The sequence below is a fragment of the Erythrolamprus reginae genome, chromosome 2 (assembly GCF_031021105.1).
Source record: "Erythrolamprus reginae isolate rEryReg1 chromosome 2, rEryReg1.hap1, whole genome shotgun sequence".
Classification (NCBI taxonomy): domain Eukaryota; kingdom Metazoa; phylum Chordata; class Lepidosauria; order Squamata; family Dipsadidae; genus Erythrolamprus; species Erythrolamprus reginae.
Window position 1 is genome coordinate 164,079,323 of NC_091951.1, and position 11,720 is coordinate 164,091,042.

At 39.8% G+C, this 11,720-nt stretch overlaps 1 long non-coding RNA gene across 1 annotated transcript; it reads right to left on the reverse strand.

The window, feature by feature from the left end:
- Positions 1-534: 534 nt before the first annotated feature.
- Positions 535-6,718, reverse strand: LOC139158657 (uncharacterized). The gene is made up of 3 exons (XR_011557731.1): positions 6,588-6,718; positions 3,747-3,803; positions 535-666 (listed from the first exon to the last, which is right to left on the reverse strand). It is a non-coding gene; the product is annotated as an uncharacterized lncRNA (long non-coding RNA).
- Positions 6,719-11,720: the final 5,002 nt, after the last annotated feature.

Below are 11,720 nucleotides of genomic sequence, written 5' to 3' on the forward strand. Positions count from 1 at the left end.
AAGGGTTCCCATGATTTTAAACCGATCCTTCCAAAAGATACAACATACATTGCAACATTCCTAGTCAAAATTCCTGCACTTGGGTGGCAGGCTCAAGAACAGCTGCAGGTAGCTGATTCATTGGCCAAATCTCTACTAGGGGGGAGAAAAATTGCTGGGCCCCCTGCCAAAAATGAGCAATAGTTTTTCAAGCTGGAAAAGGCCTCCTGAATGAGATGGAGAAAAGAGTGAGATTGGAAGTGGGGAAGCAAAGTTCTGGAAGACGGTGCTTATATAATCGGATTAAAGTCCATGAGTTTCCTCAGCAAGTTCTTAAACAGTTGAGTTGCCAGCTCCTGAAATAAGGACAAGGAGAGGGAGGGGAGTTGGGAGTTGGAATGGCATTATAAAGCAGGAAAGAAAGAAATCTGATTCAGAATTGAAACACCACGTAGAATGTCTGTTTTTCAAAGCTTTTTAGTGTGAAACACTATCACATATTCACATAATTCACAAATCTGTTATGTAGAATGTACAAAATGGGGCTCACAAGTAGATTTGCAAAGCCAAAGAGTAAGAGTTCTTCTGACACATGGAGATAAACATGTCCTTCAAAATCAAACCTCTCCTTCCCAAGAGCAATCTTCAGAACAATAATGTCCCCTCCATAGCAGCAATTCCACAGTTCTAAAAACAATCAGAGACAGACAAGTTGGTTGGTTTATTGACTTAATATAAAACATGGCTTCCTTTTTAATCATTCAAGGAGGAGGGCTGTGCTGTTCAGTGTAGTAATTAACTGTTATAGAAATCTTCATCATTATCATCTTCATCGTCATCAAAAACAATATTAGCTGCAGACTGGAGTAGATTCCAGTGACCAGCCTGGACAGGACTGCTCCTACACAGTTTCTCTGTGTACCGATCCTAGGGTACATCTTGGTTTTCTGAGGAACTCCATGAGATGGAACTATTACTAGTGCTACTCAGAGCATAGAATGAATCCAACTAAACATGAGTAAGAGCCCATATTTGGGCCTACCTCATGGCAATAAGGGATGACAACAGTGATTTCTTTGCCCTTACTCTATCTGCCAATAGCCCTCTAGCAGTCCTACTTATGCAGGAGATGAATGGTGTAACTGTCCCTTGACTTCTTGAACATTCGGCAACTTTTGATATGGTTGACCACAGTTCCTTCTGGGGTGGCAGAAGGGGCTAGGAGGCATCTCCTTTCTCAGTGGACATTTCAAACTGTTATTGATAGGAGGAGAATGATCAAGGCTGTAGCCCCTTACTTGTGGAGTGCCTGAAGCTTCAACATTCTCCCTCGTTTTTATTTAATATTTTCAGGAAACCATTGAGTTAGGTCCTCAATCAGTACAAAGTTCAGTATCCATCAGTATATTAATTATATATCAGGGGTGGGTTCCTCCCAGTTTGGACAGAATCTCCGGAGCCAGTAGGGACCTGCTGGTGATGTCACAGATCCGACTCAGTCAGTGCCAGTCTGTGCATGCTGCCATCTTTAAAAAAATTGTGATCCCCCCCCGTTTGGATGGCTTCTTCTCTTTCAGTGCTTGTGAAAGGGCCCTCCTTCCCCTCCCTGGGTTAATACTGACCTTTATTTCTCCTCCCACAGCACAGCCGATCAGCTCCTTAGCTATGTTTTGGGCCGATTCCAGCTATTGAGCATGCTTGGAAGCAAAATTGCACGGGGGGACGCATGTGTGCAAGTGGAGCATGGAAAATGTCACAATGTGAATTAGTGTTGAAGGTAAGTGGAACCCATGCCTGGATTATATCCAGCTTTATATTTTAGCCCTGGGCTGTGCAAGTGAAGCTGTCAAACTACTGCAATGCACGTAAGTATGGGGAATGGTCATGGCTCACTTTTTTTCAGTGCCCTTGTAACTCTGAACAGTCACTAAAGATTGGTTGTAAGCTTGCTACCTATAATTGACACTCTGCCCCCCACTCGGAGGGAAGGGGAAAGCTACAATCCCTTTGCACAAATCAATGATAATTGTTACATCACTCTCTTGCCTAACCCCCCCCCCCCAAAAAAAAAAAAAAAACTACACAAAGCTCCAGGCTGCAAAAAAAATGGTCACTCTTTGTTTAACTCAAGAAAAATAAAAACAAAAAATTAAGAAAATGATAATTTTTTAAAAAAAAATAGAAAAAATAAAAATAAATAAATAAACAGGTAGTATTACATAGTCTGACAAAACTGGTTTGACCAGAGCAGGACTTCAACAAGTGTCCATACTGCAGTCAGAGAGAGCTCCACAATGCTGGCTTTGTGTCTCTGCAAAGCTAATCTCCAATATAGCCTAAAATTGAAGGCATGCAATGAAGTGGGGAGGGAGAGTAGAAGAGGCAATGTGCAGGGTACAGTTAATTAGGGAATTATGACAAGGGAATTAAGACAAAATTATTACCATTCCTTCTCCTTCCACCATTCCTATGTTTTTTGGTGTAATGCATAGAATAAATGGATTTTGACATGCTCACTTCATTGGGATGGAGAAATACACATGTCTGCAGCATGATGATGTCACTCACAGGATGATATTGTGTATGTCACATGAAATTCAAATAGAAGCAAGGTGCAACAGAGGCACAATGGCTGCTGTTTCTATGTTGTAATCACCTAAAATTTCCCTCTCTCCATTAAGTTAATGACCAATAGAAATAATCTGAGAAAGTACATTAGGCCAATTTTGGGATTTTACATTCCAGTGAACCCCTTAAACCTTTGATCGCTTCAGAATTTTTTTTAAAAAAACACTGAGCTGGTCTAAGTTCACAACATAAATAATGCAAACTTGTTCTTGTGAATCTGAACCTTAGTTATGCATTTATTTTGTTGTTGAACTGAAGTAGTTCCTTGTCTTATTTAGCTACCACCAGGGGTGGGCTGCTGCCCGGACGAGGGGGGGGGAACGCAATGGGGTAGCAAAAATGGAGCTCCACCTCAGAGCACCCAATTTGCACTGAAAGACGTTGAAAGAAAATGCAGGGCGTCCTGCATAAGCCACACCCACAGTGTGGTAGTAAAATTTTTGGTAGCCCTTCATTGGCTACCACCATTACTTTCAGCAAATAAACTACATTTAAAGCTAATTTGAAACATTGGCTGTCTACAGCTCATTTCACATTGATGTCTAAATATGATATATGTAGACATTTCTTCATCATGCAATCTAAGAACAAAAATTCTGTAGCTATTACACACTACTTGAGCACACCTCTAGAATGCAACGAATAGGAATGTACCACTTCATTTAAATTAAAACAGGGCTCTCAAAACCTGAAGATCTGTGGGCTTCAATTCCCAGAATTCCTCACACAAGTTGGCTGAAGAATTCTGAGAGTCAAAGTCTACAAGTCTTAAAGTTGCCAAGTTTGGAGACCCCTGAATTAAAGCAATCCTTTTCCCTCATGGTCATCGATTAAAAATGAATTTATTGATGCTGATCAACCGGGGTGAAACGTGAACAATTTCCCTACTGGTTTTGTGGGCGTGGCTTGATGTCTGGTGGGCTTGGCTTCAGGTGGGTGTAGTGATATGACCAGATGGGTGTACTTAGTGGTCATGTGACCATATGGGAATGGCTTGGTGGTCAGGTGACCAGGTGATGTGGCTAAATTGATGCTACTTTTTTGACCTACTAAAAAAAAAATCAATTATTTCATGCCATTAATACTTAAATAAGATTAAACTAAGCACACAAAACAATGAGAGGTACACAAACACTTACATAAGAGCCATAAAAGTGTTCTCTTCCACACTGCTTCTTTGCACCAATGAAAACAGCCTACAAAAAGAAGATATAACATGATATGCAAATGTAACTATTTAATACTTAAGTAGGAATAAAAGAGGTACATAAAACAATAAAAGAGGCACATAAATACTTACATAACTGTTAGTTGTCTTTTGCTTTAGCATTCAGTTATTTGAGGTGTTTCCAGCTAGGATTGTAAGGGGCACTCACTCTCTTTGCCTCCCCTTATCCTCCCCTTGATGCGTCGAGTGATGCTCTTTGAGCCACCTACTCACTGCAGGAGCAGGGTCCCATTTTGAGCGAGGTAGGCCAGTAATGCTGATGGTCAGGAGGTTTGTTAAACTGGAAACGGTTAGGCGGCTTCTGCTCTCTGAACATATGAAGTTCATTTTTGAAAAAAACCTTTCTGCAGAACTCACAGCAATATCTTTTTCTTTTTTTTTACTGAATTTTTTGAAACAAAGCATAAATGGCATTGGGCCAGAATACATCCAGAACCGCCTTCTACCGCACGAATCCCAGCGGCCGACTAGGTCCCACAGAGTTGGCCTTCTCCGGGTCCCGTCGACCAAACAATGTCAGTTGGCGGGCCCCAGGGGAAGAGCCTTCTCTGTGGCGGCCCCGGCCCTCTGGAATCAACTCCCCCCAGAGATTAGAACGGCCCCCACCCTCCTTGTCTTTCGCAAACTACTCAAGACCCACCTTTGTCACCAGGCATGGGAGAGTTAAGATATTCCGTCCCCTAGGCCATTACAAGTTATGCATGGTATGTTTGTGTGTATGTTTGGTTTTTACAATTAGGGTTTTTAGTTGTTTTATTAAATTGGATTGTTACATGTTGTTTTTACCATTGTTGTTAGCCGCCCCGAGTCTGCGGAGAGGGCGGCATACAAATCCAATAAATAAACAAACAAACAAATAAATAAATAAACAAACAAACAAACAAACAAACAAACAAACAAACACATACAAAAAGTAGACACATCATACAACACATACAACCAATTTGCGGAAACTTGTGCATTTTGAAATAAAGTTGTTTTTACATTGCCTTTTCCACATTGTCCTCTTTTATTTTGTCTGGGTTTTTTTATTTCTGTTTTTTCCCCTCTATTCGATTGTATAATTTCCCCCATATGGTGATATATATAATAATCATTTCCCTCTTTATTCTGCAATTCCATCATCATTTTATTCATTTTTGCATATTCTAATATCTTTCTGATTATCACTTGTTCTGTTGGTATATTTTCTTTTTTCCAATTTTGTGCAAAACTCAGTCTTGCCTCTGTAAGTACATGGATTACATCTTTTGCTTTTAAAAATGCTGTCAGGAATTGCACCCATCTTTGAATCTTTTAACACATTCTCCACAAAGTCTCTATGGTCGCTGATGTTAATCTTGAAATTGAAAATCTCACCAAATGTGTGCAGTTGTTCTTCAGCTTTCTTCCAGAATATCTATCATCAGCTCCAAATCATTTAAGAAATATTTATTTTCCAGACAGGCAGCCATACCTGAATATTTTGCATTTGCATGAAAATACTGGTGTAGCACTGGATAAGCACGCCACACAGCTATGGTTGCCCTTAAACTACAGGCAGCCCATCTTGGCTCAAAAACTCTACCAATCTTTATAATGTTAATGTCCAGTTCTTCGGATATTTCATCAAGTTCAATTTTGTTCTTTTTGGATTGCTGCAAAATGGAGCATATCTTATCAATAAATATTTAAAATGCTTTATTTCTTTTAGGGCAGTGTTTCTCAACCTTGATCACTTGAAGATATATGGACTTCAATTCCCAAAATTCTTCAGCCATAATGCTGGCTGGGGAATTCTGGGAATTGAAATTCACTCATCTTCAAGCTGCCAAAGTTGACAAACACTGCTGTAGGGCATCATCTAAAACAAGTTGGAGGTGATGGTTCAAGCAATGTCATATGATATTTGGAAACTCTTGCTATTCTGGTGCTCACTCCAGATTTTCTCCCAAGCATAACACTGGCACCATCTGAGTAGAACGCTATTAAATTTTTTTGCAGATAGTCCTGGGTAAACCCTACCTTGTACACTTTCCAGAACAGCTGAATATATTCTCTCTGCATCTTGTTTCTCCAATTCAACAAGCTCGACAAAAAGTTTTAGTGGGTCCTCTAAATCCTCAACTTTCACAAAAACTATCATATCTAATATGCCGGATACTGCTGAGGCTTCCTCGATCATCAGGCATATTTTCAGATTCTGTTAATGATACTGGTAACCATTTGGGTTCTTAACCTCATAGAGCAACAAAGAGCTAAAAAACCCTTACACTTTACGCACACACAACAATGCAATTAGCTCGCATACCATGCAAAAGCAGCTGTACTCTACTCATACACCATGCAAAAATACACAAATGGCACTTGCAACAGATTTAACACATACACAACACACAACTGGCTCACACACCATGCAAAAGCACACAAAATGGTCCCTGCCACAAGCATGAGCCTCACAGAGTAACAAAGAGCTGAAAAAAACTTTTACACTTTACACACACACACACACAAAACAACACAACTGGCTCACACACCATTCAAAGGCAGCTGTACTGACACACACCATGCAAAAGTAAACAAATGGCACCTGCACCAGATTTCTCACATTTAAGGAAGAAAGAAGAAGAGACCTTACAAGGTCATTTAGTCCAATCCCCTGCCTAAGCAGCATTGCAAAAGCTTTAGATAGCTATGTCTAACAAAAAAAAAATCTAAAAGAAAGCCAAGGGGCGGGGGAACAACTTACCATTTAAAAAAAAAAGTTACTTACCCAATTGAAGGAACAAGGCAGGCAGATTCAGGCGAGGTATTGGTGAAGTGAGTACTGTCAGAATAAGTTTAGTTCTGAAGGTAATATTACAATGCAAGTAAATGGTTTGTAACCATGGGGGATGCTGAAGTAAGCCATAATCAGCATGTAGTGACGGGTTTGCTAATTGTGCTGCAACCTGATTGGCTGTAACCTATATTTAAGAAGGAACACTCTTGCATGGGTGTGCTTTGTTACTGGGTCGCTTGTTATAGAGGGTGGTTTGTTACAGAGTGGTTTGTTATAGTAGTGAGTTTTTCGTAGGTTAGTGTTTAGTGGTTGCAGTGGGAGATTTAATAAGAGTTCTATGAAACTATTGTATGATAGTTTATTTAGAGAAGCAATTTGATAAAGAGAAGTAAATATATTTTTACAAGAAAGCCTGCTGCTGTGTTTCATTGAGGGCTTAAATTAGGTATAGTGGTTAACTGTGGCTACTTGGTGTGGGTTAACTTCCATGTGCGCAAAACTCTCACTCTGCCCAATAGTTTTTGGGCCAACTAGCTCTGCCTGTGTGGCAAAGGGGAACAATTTATATAGGCCAGGGCTGGTGAGGGTGGGCACCAAGCTGAGTGGCAGGAAAAATGGCCATTTTTTTTTAAAAAAGGAAAAGCGGTGAGTGCGTGAGCAGGCGATTGGGTGGATATGGGTGGTGGGGATGTGGGGACAGGACTGGTTTGGGGCATGGCCAGCCAGTCATCACTACTGGTGCAGAGAACCACTGGTGCCAGTCCCTACCGGTACACCTGAACTGGTCTAAACCAGGAGCATTTCACTCTTGTGATCAACAAACATTTCCTTGTCCTTGGTCATGGGATCATAGTTAAGTCTGGCTACTAATGTAGCTGAAGTTAACTGATGCTCATTTCCCCTTTTAAAGATTAAAGATGCCGCAAGTGGTTGAACCTGATTTTAGTCATTAAAATACAAAAAGGTATTGGGAGCAGTATTTGAGTTGAAATTCATACCTCTTAAAGTTGAGAACTGCAGCTCTTAAGGAATATAAACCAATTTTGCAGCAACATTCTGCATGTACACTATATGTCAATGATGGTGAACCTTTTTTGATTTGCGTGCCAAAATTATTGTGATCTAAATTTTGTGACAAAAAGGTACAGGTCTGAACAGGGAGAAAATATGTAGCATAATAGGAAATTCCTAAGTTTACCTGTTAGGAACCACTTCCTCTCCCACAGTTCCTTTTAATTTTAAATTAGTTCATCAAACACTAAAATTAAATTTCAATTTACTGGGAGCTTTGCATGCTATATTTAATGGATTGCCTGACATTTCATTTAGCCATTATTTTACTTCAGGGTGATACTTATATAAGGCTTTTAAAATTAGCGCCGCCTTTCAAGCTGAGAGGGTCAGAACAGAGTTTGCATGCCATAAAAAGCTTCTTATCAAAGCTTATTTCCTCAGACCTACCTTTCATCTTTTATAATATTTACTTTGCAAATCCTTGAACTTAAAAGCGTTAAGCAGGTTAAGGGAGGGGGAGAGAGGGGGAGAGAGAGAGCAGAAGCAGGAGCTAAGATACGTTGAATTTAGATTGTCAGTGGTCTGTAAAAAGTTGTAGATAAGGATAAAACAATTTAGGGCATTTTCAGAATGGTAAAAACCCACAGCAGGTTGGAAATCCTCTCTCCTCCCTGTTCATGCCAGGCTTATTAAGGCTCAGGCATGAACACGGAAAAGCAAAGATTTTTAACTTCTCTTCCTCTCTACATAAACATATGGCAGTGGAGGAAAAATCCATCACTTGGAGAAACACCACCACTACACCAACATATTGAGTTAGCTAGACCAATATTCATAGTACCATTTAGTCTGGTTTGTATAGGGGAGTATTCGTACTAAATTTTCCACCAGTGTTTCAGATTTCAATTCTACCACCATTAGCTTCCCAATGGTTACAATTAAGACCCTTTAAATCACAATGAACATAAATTTGGACAAATTCCAATAGATAGTGGAGGACAGGGAAGCCTGGCATGCTATGGTCCAGAAGATTGCAAAGAGTTGGACATGATTTAGTGACTTACAAACATCACGATATCTAGACACCTGAACCTACCAGAATCTTATATGTCCAAAAATATTTGAAAGTTGAGGATCATTCTACTCTAATGATGCCTCCTTATATTATTTAATATATATACAACTTGATCTAAACATTCTTTTATTTGGGATCATTGCCACAGAGAACTTGGGACAAGCATGATATTACTTTCCCTTAATAAAACATCAACAGAAACATTTTATTATTGAGCACCTTACTCTAAAAATCCTTCCACCATCTTTTGTGCAACAACAGGTGTGATAGCTGACCTATATTTGTTTACAGACAGGGGTGGAGGAAGCTAATTCTAGAGAGCTTGGCAAGGTGCTCTGGATTAATCATTAATCACAAACTCTATTATTCAGCTTCTCTGTGGATTTATCTTCTCCTTAAAGAATGTTTTGAAGTAGCCGCATTTATAGTAACGGGCCAAGTGTGGATGAAGAGCAGACACTACAATTACACAACACTGATAGGACATGTTACTCACTGCACGTGGGTGGTCAGGAATCACTTTATGCATTTGCACAACTGTCAATCAGACATGTGTTATTGATCAGACATCCTCCCCCCCCCCAAAATGGGATAGGCATTAGCCTGTGCAATCCTGTTAACACATGATATTTGGCCCTGCAACTGGTTGTGCCCTGTTGAAATGAAAATGTGCACAGCTGCTATACATGATCCCATGGTGCCTTTGATCAAGGCTTTTTCACTCACCAGGCCTAGACTCTTAACAGCTTTTCCCGTTTAGTAAACCGTGGCGGTATATTTGTTTAATTAAAGTAGTCCTACTCTGCCCTTACGGTTTAATAAAATGCCTGAATCTGCGAACATAGTAATGGTGAAACATTTGCATTAAAAGAAAAACAAGCTGAAAATTAATAGCAGCAGCAGGTAGAAAGTCCAGCCACCAAATCAATCAACCACCGGTGTTATCAGAAGACTGAAGAGAAAATCCATCAACAGAAGATACTGAGTTATCATCAAGAAAAGGAATGGATCTCTTAGGGCTAATAATAATAATTGTAGCAGAGAAGGCCCTGTCATGTCATAGGATATGTGGAAGGCCTTGATAGACTGAAAAGCTCATATAGTCCAACTTGCCAAGTTGTTGAATGCTGACTTATATTGTCAGTGGCACTTTGGAGCAGAAAGCCAAAGGGTGAGAGGTTCACCCAAGGTCATCTTCTGTATAATGAGAAGAACTGCTTATTTTATAGACAGTCCTCCTTGAGTTCTTCAGAAAAACTGAGCAACACTTTCCCTGTCCATAATAAAATTAACAATGGAACAGGGAGATAAAAAGTTACCCAACCTTACTAATTCCAGGCAAGCTCACGGCAAATGTAAAAGCAGTTAACTTACTTTGTTTTCCTAAATGACTCATCCAGCTACAGTACCTAGAGAAAGAAAAGTGAATGACATTGCGGTCTAGACAAAGATCTTCTCTCCTTTGGAAAGTCATTGGCTGAAAGCAAGGCTTCTGGTTGCTTAACTGACCGTGGGGATGTACTTTCCCTGAGCAGGATGGTCATTTGAATGAATTATCATGAAAAACTCCTCGGTGCTCTAATGCTGATTGATTGGTCAATTGATTAGCTGACAGAGGAAACAGATCCATCAGGTCATGAATTAGTTACGGTTACTAAAAATATCCATCTAGTAGCTGTTAAATGCACGGGTGAAAAATGAGGGGCCGCTTTGAAGTGAACTGCCTTTCTGCCCAGCCCTTGTTGATTCACAAGTGTTTTCTTCCCCCAGCCTGTTCAGACAGAGAACAAGCACTTCCTATGTCCTCTTGCTCTCCTCCCAGTTTTCTGAAGTTGTATCCCTAGGCAAAACACAGGAAGTTGTGATCACCATGGACATCCAAGGCCGAAAAAGGTCAAAACCCAATTCTGGCTGTAGTTCCCCAGTGTGTTTGCTTTGCCTGCCCCATGGACCTTCTGACCGAAGGAAAGTCAGGCACTGACCTTTCTGGTGACCCAGAACTGGCTCATCGAAGCTCCTGATTGCAACCTTCTGGGTGACATAAGCAATTTTAATAAAATCCTGTGGAGATCAGACACTTAATATGACATGTCCAGAATGCCCTGGTTCTCCAGAAAAAACTCTCTTCCTTCCCTGAACCAATCAATCAGTCCATTTAATTAAATGTTTCAAACCTATAGGTGCTCCAAAAAGCCAAGTATCTTGGCTGCAATTCTTCTGTAGCATATTCTTCTTTAAGCTGGAGTTGAAGTCACAATCATTCATAGAGTTAAAGGAAGAGACACCTTAATTTGAGCTTGACTCCTGGGGGCCTAGTTGATTCCTTGTGTTGTTTTCATGGCAACAATTTAAAAGTGAATTGCCATTGCGGTGTTTTTGTGGATTTCCCCCTCTCCATTTTTTTTAAATTACAGCTGTGTTATTTCTGGTTAGTATCCTTCCTAATGCAATTCAGTTTTGATTGTTTACTTTATTCAGTTCAGAGAAGGTTGCAAATTCAAATAAATTTCAGATATATATATTTCAATTTTTACAATTTACAGAATTTTTTCAACTTGTCACATCTCAGTATTTTCTATTTCTACTGAAATTGAATGGGTGTGTAATACGTTAGGGCTGGCTGGTAGTCTTATATCTACCCTGACTGGGAGGTTATGGGGCTGAAGTCCAATACATCTGGAGGATGCCTTGTTAAACTAGGTTGTGCAATCCTGTACAATCAATTGCACTGCATACATCTCCAATTTGCCAAGGATGTATAAATGTTTGGAGACACATTTTTAGTAGCAGTTTTTGAACTCTTATGGTTTCTGCAGTTAATTTTTTATTAAAATGTTGTCCCATCTTATAAGCTGATGATGATTTGGAGGATGCTGTATTCATTAGGAAATACCGCTCTGAAGTATCATCTTTAATCTTGCTTTAATATGATTATTTGTATTTTTTATTTTGTTTTGCCTTGGGTGTTAATTCTGTGAGCCACTTAATTGTTCATGCGAGATATTGGCTGTATACATTGAATCAATCAATCAATC